Source organism: Dama dama, chromosome 31 (assembly GCF_033118175.1).
Source record: "Dama dama isolate Ldn47 chromosome 31, ASM3311817v1, whole genome shotgun sequence".
NCBI lineage: Eukaryota > Metazoa > Chordata > Mammalia > Artiodactyla > Cervidae > Dama > Dama dama.
Window position 1 is genome coordinate 26,130,531 of NC_083711.1, and position 18,124 is coordinate 26,148,654.

An 18,124-nucleotide genomic window follows, 5' to 3' on the forward strand; every position below is an offset into this window, starting at 1 on the left:
TTATAAAGGATAATTTCAGAAACTTAACATTTGGTTCAAACTTTTTAACTCAACAAAAATATCATAAGGAAAACCTGGTTTGGCTGCTCTTCATGTGATGAAGACAAGCATGACAAAAACAACTATTTGAAATAAGTTGTGCCAAATAGCTGCTAAATTTATTTAATCTTGATGTGAAACTCTCCACCTCAAATTTTCCATGACATCCTCATGACTGTCCTATTTCTAGGCAACTCAGCCTAATCCTTTGAGTTAAAGAATCAAATATCCAATTACATTCTTTAAAAAAAAAAACGCTGAAAATTACATAAATACTCCACTACCAGGAAAAATCATAATAATAATACAACCTTAGAGGTAAATTATTTAGAGGTCTATGTATACAACCATTTTGAATCAAATCAGAATGCTTGCATCATATAAAAATTATGTTACATCACATCCCTTAAATTTATATTCTAAATGCAAACCATTGTTTTCTTTAGCTTCCACAGATAATGGAAAGCAATTAATCTTAGAGTATTAAACAGTTGTAACCACAATACTGAATAAATTTCTGATGCTTGAAGCATCAGTTTAACAACCAGAAAACACAGCTAGATGAAGTCACTGTCCAAGTCATTGTCTAAGTCACACAGGTGATTGTCTAAGTCACATACATGATTCCCATTTGTCTGGCATCCCCCTAATATGAAACTTCAAAGTTTTCATAAATTACAAAATTAAACAGTATCTCATCAATCTGACCCACCCAGAAAATCACAAGGTCTTGCTTATCATAAATCTAAGTCTTCTCAAAATAATGATCAACAAACACTATTTGAGTACCCACTGTGTATCAGAAAATGATCTAAATATGAAGAAGCCACAACACACAGTAGTCAAAGATGACGACATTCACATGAGTGGGGAGAGAGGTGTCAAGGAAACTGAGAAGAAATGAACTTGGTACCAAGTTGTGAAGAAAAACAAAATGCCAGCCTGAGGAGTTTGTGCTTTTCCTCTAAGCAAAGCAAAATCATAAAAATTTTGAACAGGTGACTATCTCATTAGTGTTCATCACTCAGTCAGGTCCAACTTTTTGTGACCCCATGGACTGTAGCCCGCCAGGCTCCTCTGTCCATGGTATTCTCCAGGCAAAAAAACTGGAGTGAGTAGCCGTTCCCTTCTCCAGGGGATCTTCCCAACCTAGGGATGGAACCTGAGTCTCCTGCATTGCAAGCAGATTCTTTACCATCTTAGCCACAAGGGAAGACCTAGAATTAATTATCTCATTAATTCCATAAACATTTCAGGGAGAACCTTAATGTCACTGTGGTTGATGGACGAGAGAGGGAGGGATACAGAAATAGTTAGGAGCTTGTAAAAAATCAAGAAGCAGATTTTGTGGTTCTAACACTAAGGTAACACATACAAAGATAAAGAGAAGTAGAGAAGCTTGGGACAAGTGTAAAGATGTGAACAATAGGATTTTGATGAAAGTCAGTTAGGGGTAAGGATGAATGTCAGTGGGAAATTAATCAGGAGACTGTGACTGGCATATATATATTACTCTGTGTAAAACAGAGAGCTAGTGGGAGCCCGCTGTATGGCACAGCGAACAAAACTCAGTGCTCTGTTATGACCTAGATGGATGGTATAGGTGAGGGGTGAGGGGAGGGCCAAGAGGGACGGGATGTGTATACACATAGCCGATTCACTTTGTTGTACAGAAGAAAGTAACACAACATTGTAAAGCAACTATATCCCAATAAAAAGACTTTAGCATAAAATAATAATTTAATAAAGATTACATGTTAAGAGCCTAGAAGTTTCCTACCAACCATAAACCAGGACAAGAATGGTAGGAGGTGTAAGTTTAGAGATAAAGATAGAACTTAGTAAAGTTTTGGGTATCTTTAGGTTATCAAATTAAAGATAGACTCATGCTAATTGGAGATACTGAACCTTGGAGAGTTCAAACAGAAGATTCAGATTTCTTTAGTATAGGGATTAAACATTCTAGCTGAGCTAGGGAGGTAGCATTTTCTACTTCCTATTATAGTGCCTAACACATAGCTTATTTTCAATAAATGTTTGATGGGTGGCTGGATGAACACTGACTATAAAATTCTGGAAGAATTTCATCTTGATGTTTACAAGCTATATATACATACAGCAAAATTGTTAAAGAGAAAAGGGAAGGGAAATGAGAGAACTCAGCAGACAAAGCCATTATACTGGATATTTAAAAGGGTAGTGTCAAAAGAGTGTCAAAAAGTACTGAGAAGAAAATCTGATAAATGTCCTGGATGAAGGAAATAGGAATATAGAGGGAAGAGCCAAAGCCTTGGAAGGAATAGGTCAACAACACTTCTTGCTTAGAAAAGAGATTATTTCTAAAGGTCAGACTCCTAAAAGATCCTAATGTCGGATCCAAATAGATTTTAATTTTTTTCCTCTGGCCTTAGTGTTATCCCCACTGTAGTTGATCTTTTTCATCCCTGAAAGACTCATCTTCCTAAATAAGTACAACTTATTATATACTTATTCCTAAACAAGTATGACTGATATAACTCACCAACTTATGCTTGGCAGCTTTGTGACTAGAATATAAATTCAGTGAATCACTTGGGCTTTGTAAGAATTTGTACAAAGTAGCCCCATCTCTGTTCAGCAGACAGACTATAAAAACATGAAACTTGAACAATATGGTTACTTATGTTAAACTGAATAAATAAAAATATATTTGACTTAGAACATGCCATGAATTATATATTGTTTTAAAACATTCTCCAAAGATTTAAAAAGTTGATGATATTAAAACCTTAATATAAATAATCTAGAATACACTTGTAGAAATTTTGATATAAATACATCTCAGAATTTAAAAAATTCAATAGAAATAGATTAATTATTCAACAGATTTAACAAAATAGAAAAGATAAAATATATCCACAGAGCATATTGTAAAGATTCCAATGTGAATATAACCTCCTTAACAGTACTCAAAAGAAAGAATAAAAAATGCTATAAAGGAAGGAATTAAAAATACTATAAATCACCTTCACTTTTGAGCATTTTTTCAAAGTCCCTCATAAATTAAAAAAATAAACATTGAATTAAAGTATGTATAAAAGATTAAGCTTCCAGCTATTCAAAGAATACTTAAAATTAGTGAGAGAGGAAAACCAAATCATCACCTCAACAGATTCAAGTGATATTTGTGTACCCGAAGCATCAACAGAAATTTCTGATTATCTAGTTCACTAAGAATATGATAACTTCTTAACATGAAAAGGAATAAAACTTAGTCAACATCATACTTAAATGATCATCAAGAGAGTCATCCCCAATAAAACTAGGAAGAAGTTATTTATCACTATTTAGCATTGAACTGAAACCTGTAGTCAAGAAAATTTACGTGGTGAACTCAAAATTTAAAAGTGTTGAATACTGAAAACAAAAATTATCTATAAGTAATTTCTTTTTGAAGATAAAATTATTTTCAGAGTGAAAACACAAAAGAACCAACAGAAAGGTAATTACAACAAACAAAGAGCTTAAATGAGGTAACAGGATACAAAAAAAAAAAAAAGCACAAATTTACATTATTTATCTGACTTTTCAGAAAAAAATTAAAAAGCAATGGATAATTTTGAAACAACTGAGCACTGTTCTAAGCACTTTATTTCTATTAACTTGCTTAGTCTTCAAGAGAAATTCATCAACTAGGTATAGATTATTATTTTTCCTACAAGGAATGAAAGGCCCAGAGAGAGTAAAGAATTTACCTAATGTCATGCAGAGAGAGAGAACAAGTGATTCAAACTCAGGCTGCAGAGTCATTTGGGGACAAATAGGGTAAACCTAAATTTTTTCTGGGCCCCAAAAATCACTGCAGATGGTGATTGCAGCCATGAAATTAAAAGACGCTTACTCCTTGGAAGGAAAGTTATGACCAACCTAGACAGCATATTAAAAAGCAGAAAGATTACTTTGTCAACAAAGGTCCGTCTAGTCAAGGCTATGGTTTTCCCAGTGGTCATGTATGGATGTGAGAGTTGGACTATAAAGAAAGCTGAGTGCCAAAGAACTGATGCTTTTGAACTGTGGTGTTGGAGAAGACTCTTGTGAGTCCCTTGGACAGCAAGGAGATCCAACCAGTTCATCCTAAAGGATATCAGTCGTGGGTGTTCATTGGAAGGACAGATGTTAAAGCTGAAACTCCAATACTTTGGCCACCTGATGCAAAGAACTGACTCATTGGAAAAGACCCTGATGCTGGGAAAGATCGAGGGCAGGAGGAGAAGGGGATGACAGAGGATGAGATGTTTGGATGGCATCACCGACTCAATGGACATGGGTTTGGGTGGACTCTGGGAGTTGGTGATGGACAGAAGGCCTGACGTGCTGTGGTTCATGGGCTCACAAAGAGTTGGGCATGACTGAGTGACTGAACTGAACTGAAATTGTATATTGCCATCACTTTCATTTTTCAAATTCCTGCAAAAAATTATGTGTTCACATACCTAAAACATTCACCAGTATATTCAAAGGGTTAACTGGTTATGTTTAGGTGGTAAGAGTAATGGTTGCTTTGTTCTTATTTGAATTTGTTTTCATTTAATATCTGTCCATGGTAAATATATGTAATAAGAAAATATAATAAACGAAATTTTACAGCACTTTTCTTGTGCCATGAGGTCAGATGTAGAATTATCTGTATTTTGGACATCTCCTTATTTCAACAGTGTGAAAACACAGACAGCCCATCTGGCAAACACCATGATTATCACAAACTTTACGGACGACAGTCCTCAGTTTCTGGCAAATTGCTTCTAAACTAAACAAGAATAATAACGGCTTCACTTATCCCATCTCAGAATCTGATGAAATAACTATTAATGAAGATAACAAAGTAAGTTTAGATCAATGTACTCAGATGTCAAAAGGTACAGATTTCAATATCATTTTCAAGTAAACTACCCATCTGTGGAAGCCCATAAATCATATTTTACAATTTCAATATAAGAAGAAACATAATTATACAGAAAGAGAATTTTACATGTATATTTCTACAAACAGTCCTACCTATCTATATTTGCTTATAGCAGATCTATTAATTTCCAGGCACTAACTTTATTCCAGTTTTTAGAGGACGGTCATAAATACTCCCCAAGTTTACATGCCATGTATTTTCATTTCAGCATGATAATTTAAAAAATAAAAGAAAGTTCTTTCATAATTCTCCTTTAAAAATGATTCAGAGGAATACAAATAAAAATGATTCAAAATATGAGTGAAGAATAGTAATTAATAATTCTCATTTCAGTACTCAGAAAATTATATTAATTACAGATGAAAAATGGAAATATAGCAAGTAGTTCTACTTACCATTTGAATAGAATGCTTCAAATTCATTTGGACAATTATCCCAACAAAATTCCTAATGACCTGAAAATAAAGAGTGATTGAGGAGGATCAACACTTTATATATTATTTTATAACATATTAATCCCATATGATATCTGACTCATATGTGTTCTAGATTTCCACAAGGATACATCCAGACTTAGGATTTTTATTTAATATGAATGTTGTCTAAACCTGGGAAGTATCACGCCCATGTATTTATTAACATACCACCTTTCATGCTCCCTCGTGCACTTTTCAGCCTGCCTGCTCTCACCCTCAACCCTAACCTACAGAACCACACGGCAGAAAAAAGGAATAATTCATTCTGACTCTAACTTGGTACTTCCCTCAAAGTTAAGAGATTGTACCACTGTGATCTTATTTTCCAATGCAAACTTTCTGGGGGGTAAAATTGCATTATGATGCTTCAGTGTGATAAGACAAAATCTATATCATGAAAATTTTAATCCGTATACTAGATGACCTAACTGATAAATTTAGAAATTATATCATCTATGGAAAAATATTTATTTAAGGTTGGGATTACAAGATTATTGAGCTACATATTGTAATTGCTAAGTAATTGTATAACACCAGACCACTCATCAATAAAAAAAATCCTTATTTTTAAAAGATAAGGAAAATGAGACCTAATGAAGGAGGAATAGTTTGGCTAAAATCTTAGCTTCAAGGCGGTTCTAATGATCAGATGTTAAATCTCAAGGCTTTTGCTTATCTTTTTTCCATGGTATTACTTCAAAACATTTATTAAGGCTCTGATACATACCAGGCACTGAATTGAGCACTGGATATGAACAAGACAGGTAAAGGACACTCCTTCGTGAAATTTAATTCTAGTGATCTTGATTCAATGAGATAACAAATATACATTCCATTCTTATAAAATACAGAATGTAAATATAAACAAGATTTTAGAATACAGTTCTATTGTGAGGCAAGCCTGCTTTCCAATGAATATTCCCTTTGCAGCCCACAAAATACTTAGCTAAACATCTAAATGTCTTTGATGTGTAGATAGATATTTTGTGCAAAGATAAATCCTCAAAAACTGAAAGCAACACAATTTTTTTTTTCTACTGAATGTTTTGAAGCAAATCTTTAATTTGCTTACTGATCCAAATCTGTCTCAACTTTCAGACTCAGTGTGAAGCTTACAAGCATGCTGTAGAGATGAGACGTTCCACATGTGCAAATGAGTAAATAGATTCCACATGGAAGAACAGATTAAAGACCTTGAGATCCGTTTTGCAAATAATTTCTTAACTACTGTTTCATATTTAGCAATGAGTTCAGTGTTATGCTTAGAGCAGGCATTTGCAAAATAGGATGATGTTTAAACATAAAAGACTGAATTTTTAGACTATTAAAGCACCTTTCTCATGCTTTTATTTTCATGCCTCCAACCAATAAGATATTAACTATTAATACTTTTCTGTGTAGTTGTTTTATCTTGCTGACTTTAGAAATGTAAACAAAGAGCCCCAAATAACATACAAAACATGAGCTTAAGTTTGGCCTGAAACTATAGTTCTGTAAAATTAAAATGATACAGAGATACACAGAATGTTTACTGTATATAAGCATAAAAGGTTTATGTATTTAAATTTATGTATTTAAATATGAAATGATTATTGTTTAGGTTCCCTTGAGATATTGGGCTACTGTCTCAGGTCCATTAGCAATGCTTCTGCTTTACCAGTTAATGCTCCCACTCCCTGTAGATTCCCTTAATATGACATTCAGTAGGCTATAGTCCATGCGGTCCCAGAGTCGGACACGACTGAGCGGCTTCACTTTCACTTTTCACTTTCATGCATTGGAAAAGGAAATGGCAACCCACTCCAGTGTTCTTGCCTGGAGAATCCTAGGGACGGGAACCTGGTGGGCTGTCGTCTATGGGGTCACACAGAGTCGGACACGACTGACGTGATTTAGCAGCAGCAGCATACTGAATTAGTGAATCATTTCATTAAAAAAAAAAAAATCAAATTGCAGAATAGACCCATCAGAGGAAGCCTGGGGAGACTTGTTCCCTTCATTTTAAAGAAGAGATGACAAGAGTGTGACCCATAGTCACATACTTGAATATCGATAGTATAATCAAGTTAATACATTACCCTTATTTACTAGTACTAGTTTTTAATAACTAGTAACTAAGGGGTTGATACCCCTTAGTTACTAGTTATGGATCTTCCACAACTTCACAGCTAAGCTAAAAAATCTTTCTTTCATTCTCATTAACTTAAGATATAAGGGGCGTTTTGTGACAGATATCACAAAAATTCAGCGCTAGTATATATTATTGTTGCTGTCGTTCTTTAGCTGTTATGTTGTCTCCGACTCTTTTGAGACCCAATGTGCTGTTGCCCACCAGGCTCCTCAGTCCATGTGATTTCCCAGGCAAGAATTCTGGAGGGGGCTGCCACTTCCTTTTCTAGGAGATCTTTCTGACCCACAGACTGAACCCACATCTCTTGCATTCCAGGTGGATTTTCTACCACTGCACAACCAGGGAAACCCTATAATGGTATAGATTATTACAAGTGTAATGTATCTATATATTCACTAGATATGTCTAAACTTGAAACCTATGTCTTCTGCTTCTAGTGACCAGCTCCATCATTTAAAGATACTATTTTAATTACAAGCCCTTAATTTGGGCTGGATGAAGCACGGCTAAAATCAAGATTGCTGGGAAAAATATCAATAACCTCAGATATGCAGATGATACCACCCTTTTGGCAGAAAGTGAAGAAGAACTAAAGAGCCTCTTGATGAAAGTGAAAGAGGAGACTGAAAAAGTTGGCTTAAAGTTCAACATTCAGAAAACTAAGATCATGGCATCTGGCCCAGCCCTTCATGGCAAATAGATGGAGAAACAGTGGAAGCAGTGACTGACTTAATTTTGGGGGGGTTCCCAAATCACTGCAGATGGTGATTGCAGCCATGAAATTAAAAGACGCTTCCTCCTTGGAAGGAAAGTTATGACCAACCTAGGCAGCATATTAAAAAGCAGAGACATTACTTTGTCAACAAAGGTCTGTCTAGTCAAGGCTATGGTTTTTCCAGTAGTCATATGTTGATGTGAGAGTTGGACTATAAAGAAAGCTGAGCACAAAAGAATTGATGCTTTTGAACTGTGGTGTTGGAGAAGACTCTTGAGAGTCCCCTGGACTGCAAGGAGGTCCAACCAGTCCATCCTAAAGGAGATCAGTCCTGGGTGTTCATTGGAAGGACAGATGTTAAAGCTGAAACTCCAATATTTTGGCCACCTGATGCAAAGAGCTAACTCATTTGAAAAGACCCTGATGTTGGGAAAGATCGAGGGCAGGAGGAGAAGGGGATGACAGAGGATGAGATGGTTAGATAGCATCACCAACTCACTGAACATGAGTTTGGGTGGACTCTGGGAGTTGGTGATGGAAAGGGAGGCCTGGCATGCTGAGGTTCATAGGGTCACAGGGAGTTGGACATGACTGAGTGACTGAACTGAACTGAATTTGGCTTTAACATATACAAAATATATAAATTTATATATAAATAGATAACAGCAACCTACTATATAGCACAGACAACTCAACTCAATATTCTGTAATAACTTATATGAGAAAAGAATATGAAAAAGAATAAATGTATATATATGTATAACTGAAGCACTTTGCTGCACACTTAAAATTAACACAACATTGTTAATCAAATATACTGAATATAAGTTGAACATAAAATAAGAAATATTAATAATAAAATTTATAATTAGAGATATTATTATTTTTCCATAATTATGACATTTAAGAATGATAAGAAATTGCACCACCAAGGTTTGTACCCATTGTCTTTGACCAACTCCACCCTACCTTCCTTGCAGTAACCTTTTTCCAGTAGATGAGATTCCTACAGATTCTTCTGAAGTGCCTTCCTCTTTTAGAATCAAGCTTAGTGCATTCCTAAGAAACACGTCAGAACTTACTGTCCTATGTTATGCTCTTATTTCTAATAACTGCCATTATATAAACCTTGGTTGCAAGACTTGAACTTTTCAAAATATCAGTATCTCTCTTTTGCTCTATTTATTTCTGTACTTAAAATTTTCATTCTTATTTATATCCTTGACACAAATGGTGCATGCTTTGATATATCCAGCAAATTTGGAAAACTCAGCAGTGGCCATAGGACTGGAAAAGGTCAGTTTTCATTTCAATCCCAAAGGCAATGCCAAATAATGTTCAAATTAGCACACAATTGCACTCATCTCATACACTAGCAAAGTAATGCTCAAAATTCTAAGTCAGGCTTCAACAGTACATCAACCATGAACTTCCAGATGTTCAAGCTGGATTTAGAAAAGGCAGAGGAACCAGAGATCAAATTGCCAACATCCGCTGGATCACTGAAAAAGCAAGAGAGTTCCAGAAAAACATCTACTTCTGATTTACTGACTATGACAAAGCCTTTGACTGTGTGGATCACAACAAACTGTGGAAAATTCTTAAAAAGATGGAAATACCAGACCACCTGATCTGCCTCCTGAGAAATCTGCATGCAGGTCGAGAAACAACAGTTAGAACTGGACATGGAACAACAGACTGGTTCCAAACCAGGAAAGTAGTATGTCAAGGCTGTATATTGTCACCCTGCTTATTCAACTTATATGCAAAATACATCATGCAAAATGCCAGGCTGGATGAAGCACAAGCTGGAATCAAGAATGCTGGGAGAAATACCAATAACCTCAGGTACACAGATGACACCACCTTTATGGCAGAAAGCAAAGAAGAACTAAAGAGCCTCCTGATGAAAGTGAAAGAGGAGAGTGAAAAAGTTGGCTTAAAGCTCAACATTCAGAAAAGTAAGGTCATGGTCCCATCACTTCATGGCCAATAGATGGGGAAACAATGGAAACAGTGAGAGAGTTTATTTCAGGGGGCTCCAAAATCACTGCAGATGGTGACTGCAGCTATGAAACTAAAAGATGCTTGCTACTTGGGAAAAAAGCTATGACCAACCTAGACAGCATATTAAAAAGCAGAGACATTAGTTTGCCAACAAAGGTACATCTAGTCAAACCTATGTTTTTTTCCAGTAGTCACGTATGGATGTGAGATTTGGACTACAAAGAAAGCTGAGTACTGAAGAATTGATGCTTTATAACTGTGGGGTTGGAGAAGACTCTTGAGAGTATCTTGAACTGCAAAGAGATCCAACCGGTCCATCCTAAAGGAAATCAGTCCTGAATATTCATTGGAAGGACTGATGCTGAAGCTGAAACTCTAATACTTTGGCCACCTGATTGGAAGAAATGACTCACTGGAAAAGACCGTGATGCTGGGAAAGATTGAAGGCAAGAGGAGAAGGGAACGACAGAGGATGAGATGTTTAGATGGCATCACCAAATTGATGGACATGAGTTTGAGCAAGCTCTGGGAGTTAGTGATAGGGAAGCCTGGTGTGCTTCAGTCCATGGGGTTGCAAAGAGCCAGACATTACTGAGGGACTAAATTGAACTGAACTTGATATTATCCATTATCTGATTAGAAAAAAATAAGAAAGGTCATCAACCATTATCTTACTTATGACCAGGAATTGGAGAGTACAATAAAACACAGGTGATAGAAATAATACTTCACTCCAATTCATTCAAAGAAGACCCTAAGTAGGGGCCGCGAGTTTATGACAGAAACAAGCCACAATGACACTAACTCTATTTGCCACAAGTTTATTGATTACTATATGTTTGAAATGAGATGATCAATTCCTTTTAATAATATCTTTACTGGTTAGAGTCAAAGGAAAGAAGGTTAAATTATTAGTCACTCAGTTGGGTCTGACTCTCTGCGACCCCATGGTCTATATGGTATTCTCCAAGCAAGAATACTGGAGTGGGTAGCCATTCCTTTCTCCAGAGTATCTTCCTGACCCAGGGATGGAACCTGAGTCTCCTGCCTTGCAGGCAGATTCTTTACTGTTTGAGTCACCAGGGAAAAGGGGACACTAAGAAAGAAATGAGAAGGAAAAATTCTAGCAATGATTCTTGCAGGCATCGTTTCCTCATTCCCGCTATGAGTTAAGGAGAGGCTGAGCCAGAGAATAACATGATTTGATTAAACTTTCAATGGCATTATTCTGGCTGCTCAGTGGAGGACAGATGCAAAAGTTGGGGTGGGATGGTTCTAGAGAAAGAGAGAGAAAGTTAGAACATTACTTATAGTGCAAATATAATGTACTGATGCTTTCCACTCCAATGCATTAGTCTAAATGAAAGAAGCAGATGCAGTGGACATGACTGGAGAACTATGTTGAGAAGCAAGGATGACTCAGGTTTTTGGCTTGAGCAATGAGGTAGACTTTAGAGCTTTTTGTTTTTTCTTTAACAGGTCTAGGGAGAGACAGACATACTTGTACATAGTGGAGCAGAAGGAGAATGGGAGGGAAGACTACTATTTTGGCCATTTGACTATGTAGGTTTAAAAATACTTGTTATATAAGTCATGGAAAACAAGATGTTCTGTCAAATATCATAATTTCGGCTACATCAACCACAGTTTCCTTGATAATGAGGACGAGAACCAGATTCTCATTTCTGCTGCATCATGTTGAGGTGTTTTTTGAGTAATTCCATATCTTCTATAGATTTTCAACCCCTTGCTCTACCAGTTCCTTTCCCACAAGCATTAATAATTTTCATATATCTCTTTTGTTGACAGGCAATACATCTCTCTATCCTGTGAACCTTTTATTTAATGTCTTCTCCTCCATTTCACAGCTAAGTTCCTCAAAAAAAGAAAATGAACTGGTCCATTTGAACTTTTCTGCAGGCATCGTTTACTCATTCCCGCTATGAGTTAAGGAGAGGCTGAGCCAGAGAATAACATGATTTGATTAAACTTTCAGTGGCATTATTCTGGCTGCTCAGTGGAGGACAGATGCAAAAGTTGGGGTGGGATCACCCCAACTGGTCCAAATGAACTTTTTTACATTTATTTTTAATTCTTCTATACTACTGAGTGGATGTTTCTACTTCACTACATTACTGAAACTGAACTCACAAACATCCCCAAGAAACTCTTAACTGTAACATCTTGTGATTATTTTGGCAAGAGTTATTACTAGATTCTTCTCCACTTCAGTGGGATGTTTCTGTACATCACTACTGCTAATTTTATTTTCTCTTCTCAATACTTCACCATGAGTAGTATTAACATTCCACGTATTAATTGCTTATGACAAATAAATTTATTTCTTTAATCCTCTCCTGTTTTCAAGCCTGTAGGCCCACATATTCAACTGGTTACTTGGCTTCTCCAATTGGCACTGCTGTTTATACGTCAAACAAAGCATGGATGAACCATGACCTCCTTACCTTCACTCCCAAACCTCCCCTCCTATTCATATTGGTGAGTAGCATCACCATCTATTCACTGTCTCATGATTTGCTTGAGAATCAACCTTACTTCTGCATTTCTACATCTTCCAAGTGTTATCACTGACCCACTCTTGTCAACTCTACCTCATTAACATATCCTGTGTGCATCAGTTCTTTACATCCCAATGAACTCTGGCCTTATTTCATGTCTCAAAAAGACCTGAAAGAAACATTTAAAATTTTCTTATTTTCTTCCTCTATTTCCCCTCTGCATTGTCCAAAGGTCTCTTTTGAAATTGTACAGTTGCTCTTTTAAAAGGCCTTTACCACCCAAAGGAAAAACCTATGGACTTTAGCATGGCTTCTAATCACTTTCAAGATCTGAGCCCTCCTTTACATCCTTATCTTCATTCTTGCCAATGTCAATGCATGTGCATGCTCAGTCATGTCCAACTCTTTGTAACCCCTTGCACTGTAGCCCACCAGGCTCCTCTGTCCATGGGATTTCCCAGGCAAGAATACTGGAGTGGGTTGCTATTCCTCATCCAGGGGGTCTTCCTGACCTGGGGATTAAACCTGCATCTTCTGAGACTCCTACATTGCAGGCAGATTCTTTACCACTTGAACCATCAGGGAAGCCAAGCTTCATTCATGAAATACTGTGTTCAGTTGTGTCCAACTCTTTGCCCCCGCAAGGACTGTAGTCCACCAGGCTCCTCTGCCCATGGAATTTTTCAGGCAAGAACACGGGAGTAGGGTGCCATTCTGTTCTCCAGGGGATCTTCCCAACCCAAGGATCAAACCTGAGTTTCTTACATCTCCTGCATTGGCAGGAGGATTTTTTTTTTTTTTTTTTTACCACTGCATATCTCTCACCAAACCCTATCTACCTACTCTAGCATATATCAGACATGTGATATTCTTTTCCTCCTCTCAAATTTCATAATATCAAAAATATGGCCCCATCTCTACCCATGAATCATCTTCTCTCTATCTATCCAGATTCTGCTGGAGCTTCTCCACTTAAATGAGTATCCCCTGATTGTCCTGGTAGAAGGGATTCTTTTTGGTTATTTAACTCCTGTTTATACTAAGTCCCCATATAGTAACTCTAATATTTTATGGAATTCATTGATTTCATGCCTCTAACCTCACTCTACTGGTCTTATCTTGATAATCCTACTGACAAGGTCAATGTTCAATAAATGATAGATGTTATTCAGAAATAATTAAGAGGAATAATGAATTAATTACTGAACAGATGATTTCTCCCAAAATCCTACTAAAAAACTCTAATATTCCTAAATATTGGTTAAAATTCCCCATGACTTATTTCCTTATACCATTTTCATATATAGTTCACTGACAATCATGCACCTACCATAAATGGTCTAACACGAAAAGAACTAAATGTCAACATAGGCCAAGTCTATTAGGTCAACTATTGACAGACATAAGCCATTTCGTGGACTTTGGCTATAGCTAAACTTGAGAAAACAACTCCAAGTTAAACTTTGAACATCAGAGTTTAGGGATAAGGAAAGCAACTGAAATAAACTGCATATTCAGCTTAAATTCAACTGGTACTATCTTTAGATACAGCTTAAAATTGCATTAGCTGCTTTGTTTCTTATTGCCAAAGCCAACCATAGGCAAAGCATATGAATTGCTTCAGGTCTTCAGCAAATAGTGATTTTAAAAAACATATGTAATGTTATTCATGTGGTTGAGTCAGAAATACATTTATCCAGTGGTACAGATGGAAATGATTTGTTCTGGAAACTGAGATAGCTTTATTATTTTACCATTTCTACCTACAAAAATAAGTTCATGTGCTAGTACATATGAGGAACCTCAGACCAAAAATATACCCAGACATTTTTGAGCCTCAATGCCAACATATTAAGCTCTGAGATTTAATTTGTACCGCTATATTAATTATATTTGAGTTTCTATTTCAATTTTTAAAATACATACAGTATATGAACTCATGTTAATTATAAAAGGTTCAGACAATACATACATATTTAATATAAAAATTTCCCTTCCCCGTTTTCTTCAATTTTATTCCATTCCTCAGAGGTAAGAGTTTCGTGCACATCATTCAAGTCATGTTACACAATTACATATGTGGTTTTTAACATGCATATGATTAATTATGGGCTTTCCCAGTGGCTCTGCAATAAAGAATCTGCCTGCAATGGAGAAGACATGGGTTCAATTCCTGGGTCAGGAAGATCCCCCAGAAGAGGGCACGGCAAACCCACTCCAGTACTCTTGACTGAGAATGCTATGAACTGAGCAGCCTGGTGGGCTACATTCCATAGGCTTGCAAAGAGTCAGACACAACTAAAGTGACAGAACACACATGCATGATTAATTATATATATTGAGCTATGTCTTGCATTTTCTCTTAATAGTAAGACTTCAAGACATTGTTGATAGAAGTATAAACTGTCAAGAAAATTGTTGAAGGATGATTTTAAAATTCAGCCTAATTAACAATTCTATTTCTGCAAAAGAAGGCACAAACAGTGGTATTTCTTAGAGGATTGTTAGAAATAATCAAGTAGAAGAAATAATATAAACATCTAACAATATGAGAACATTTTAATATATTGTGATTTTTCCATACTATGTAAATGTAGTGGGCTTACATACTTACAAGCTATTTATTTTATTCTTCTAAATATTAGTTTGGCTTTGTGTGTAAGCAACATGCCTCAAGAACAAGTCTAGTGAAAGAATATCAGTAATTGTAAGTTCTTCAACATTAGAAAAATTCTTAAGGCCATAAGAATTTCTGGTAGATATCACATTGAAAAGGGATTGGATTTAGTTTTTCTTAGAACACTTGCCCCTTTGGGGTGTAGTTACAAAGATCACTAGGCTTGGAAAACTGACTTTGAGAAACCAGACTTGCCGTTTCTCAGCCTCAGTTTCTCAAACTCCAGATAGGAATAATAGTAATGAAAAGAGTGAAAACACCTAGTGTAAAGCGTTAAAAGAGTCACTCATAAAACGTGTCTCAAAACTATAATGAAAATACTTCCTCCAATAATTCTTCAATTCCCTCAACTAAATTTTGATTATATCAGATCTTTAACACATACCAACTTAATTTATATAGTAAGTAAAGACAACTGGTTAATAAAACAATAGGTTTTTTGTTAAGGATGATAACTTATTAAATAAAACTGCACTTTAAGTACAGCACAGGTTTAAAAAAAAAACTTTTTAGGGACATTAAGTTTATCTTAATTCACTATTCAGCAATAAGGCATTTTTAAAAGGTAAAATAATTTACTTCAAAAAGAATGTTTAATCTTAATAGACTAAGTACAAAACCTACTGAAAAGAAAAATAGTTCTTTTCTGATAATAGTTTGCCATGTGTTTGTCCTTTGTTCGTATTTAACCATCTATGTTTATATCTATTGTCATACTATAAAACAAAATACCTGTAAGATATGGGTCTTCTTTCCCTTTTTATCACTTTACTAACTTATCCTACTTATCATTCTCATGGAATGATCCAAATAAATGCAGAACAGTAGAAAAATAAATATTAGTGTTACGTCTATATTACTGTAACTTCTGACAGGAAATAAAATGGTAAAGGTTCAAAAAGTTTCAATGAACAAATTTATGCTACCATTGAGTTCTCACACTTTTTTCAGCCACATCTTAAGAATCTATTTTTTCATGGGTGTGCTAGAGGAGCTAGATGGTGAAGAAGTGATAAAAGGGTGTTCATGGTTTGTCAATTGGCAGGTTCATATTTTGCCTTCTAGTAAATAGTAAAGAAGGAAAGATCTAGTAATATAAACATCTGAACTCTATTAATCACTGACATATCTAGGCCAGTCCTTATTTCCAAAAAGTAAGGGCAAGGAAATGGGCCCATGTGCCAGGTTATTCAACATCAATTAATAAAATAAATGCAGAAATACCAGATGTGAAACATAATGAAAGAGAAAAATCTTTTCTAAATTTTCAGAAAATGACTTAAGTAAACATTGAGAAATTCTTTTAGAATTATGATATAAATATTGAAAAATATTTGCCTTTTCAGAGTGTTAGAGAAGAGAAAGCTAAATAATTCACTTGGAGATAAAAAGAAAAGAAAACTATTATTCTATAATTAAATATAAATTCATACTCTTATAAATAATAGATAGTTTCAAATGCAGTACTTTCCTGAAAAGTATCATTTAGTCTATTTCATATTCCCTCCTTTGAGAGATTTCTTGTGAGTTATTTCTCAAAATCAAATTTAATCAAAACATTCTTAAGATGGTGGTTCACGTAAATCAACTCACATAATTCTCTCAACAGCCCACCAGGGTAGGAATTATTAGCCTCATTTTAATGATGATAAATCTAGGCTTAGAGAAGTTAACAAACTTGCTTACAAATAGCAAGTCACCATTTCAGAGCTGGAATTTGAATTCACCTTTATTCACTCTAAATTAACAGTCTTTTTACCACATGACCGTGACTCTTAAAACCCATATATAAAACTATCATAAGAATGAACATGATTACTTTGCATTCACAGTTTTAGATGGCACTTATTGGTCAACAGAAATACTCCCATTAGCTATTTTAAAAACAGCTTTTATAAAACAGATAATGACTACCACTTAATAAACCCAGCAGTATAAAGTTATTAGATATATCACACTCTTCCCATGTGATGGGAAGGTGCAGGAGGCTCTGAAATGAGTGCTGTATAGTTTTCTCTGATGTTGTTGGGTTGCTCTTTTAAAGAGAAATTCTCTGTAATTAAGTAGCAATCAGGCACTTAAAAGACAGGCTGATCTCAGTACTGTATTTAAGTAAAGCAGACAAAGATTGCATTTTCCATTCTGTGGTCTGGACACCTGGTGCACAAGCTCAGCCTTGTGCAGGGTCAGCCTAATTGAAACCATCCTTCATATGCCTGTCACATAAACAAGACTCTGTGTTCTGAAAACTCTGTATAACAAAAATACACAGGATTTCTTTTTTTTTTTTTTTTTTTCATTTTCATCACTGTTATGAGTGCCAACATTTCTATCCTTAGTTCAACTGACCTTGTAGACATTTCCATCACTTTTAAAACATCATTTTTCACTTAATAAAAGTACTCGCATTAGCAAGACTTAATTATGTTATGCAAAAGCCACAGGGATAATTATAATTTATCCAGGCACTCTTAATCTGTATTAGGGGAAATGTGTTACAGACCTGATGAGAAAACTCACATACCATTACCCAATCTCAAGACCTGCTTAGCTAAATCTTGCTATAGTAAAATCTCAGTTATCATCCCATCATTTCTAGCCTGCCATGTTTTTTTGAA

At 35.5% G+C, this 18,124-nt stretch overlaps 1 long non-coding RNA gene across 1 annotated transcript in view; it reads right to left on the bottom strand.

Annotated features, from left to right (window-relative positions):
* The window catches only part of LOC133049965 (uncharacterized), a 114,806-nt gene that overhangs the window by 78,060 nt on the left and 18,622 nt on the right, over positions 1 to 18,124 (bottom strand). The window contains exon 2 of the long non-coding RNA XR_009691501.1: positions 5,377 to 5,436. This is a non-coding gene — a long non-coding RNA (uncharacterized LOC133049965). The remainder of the gene's footprint in view (positions 1 to 5,376; positions 5,437 to 18,124) is intronic.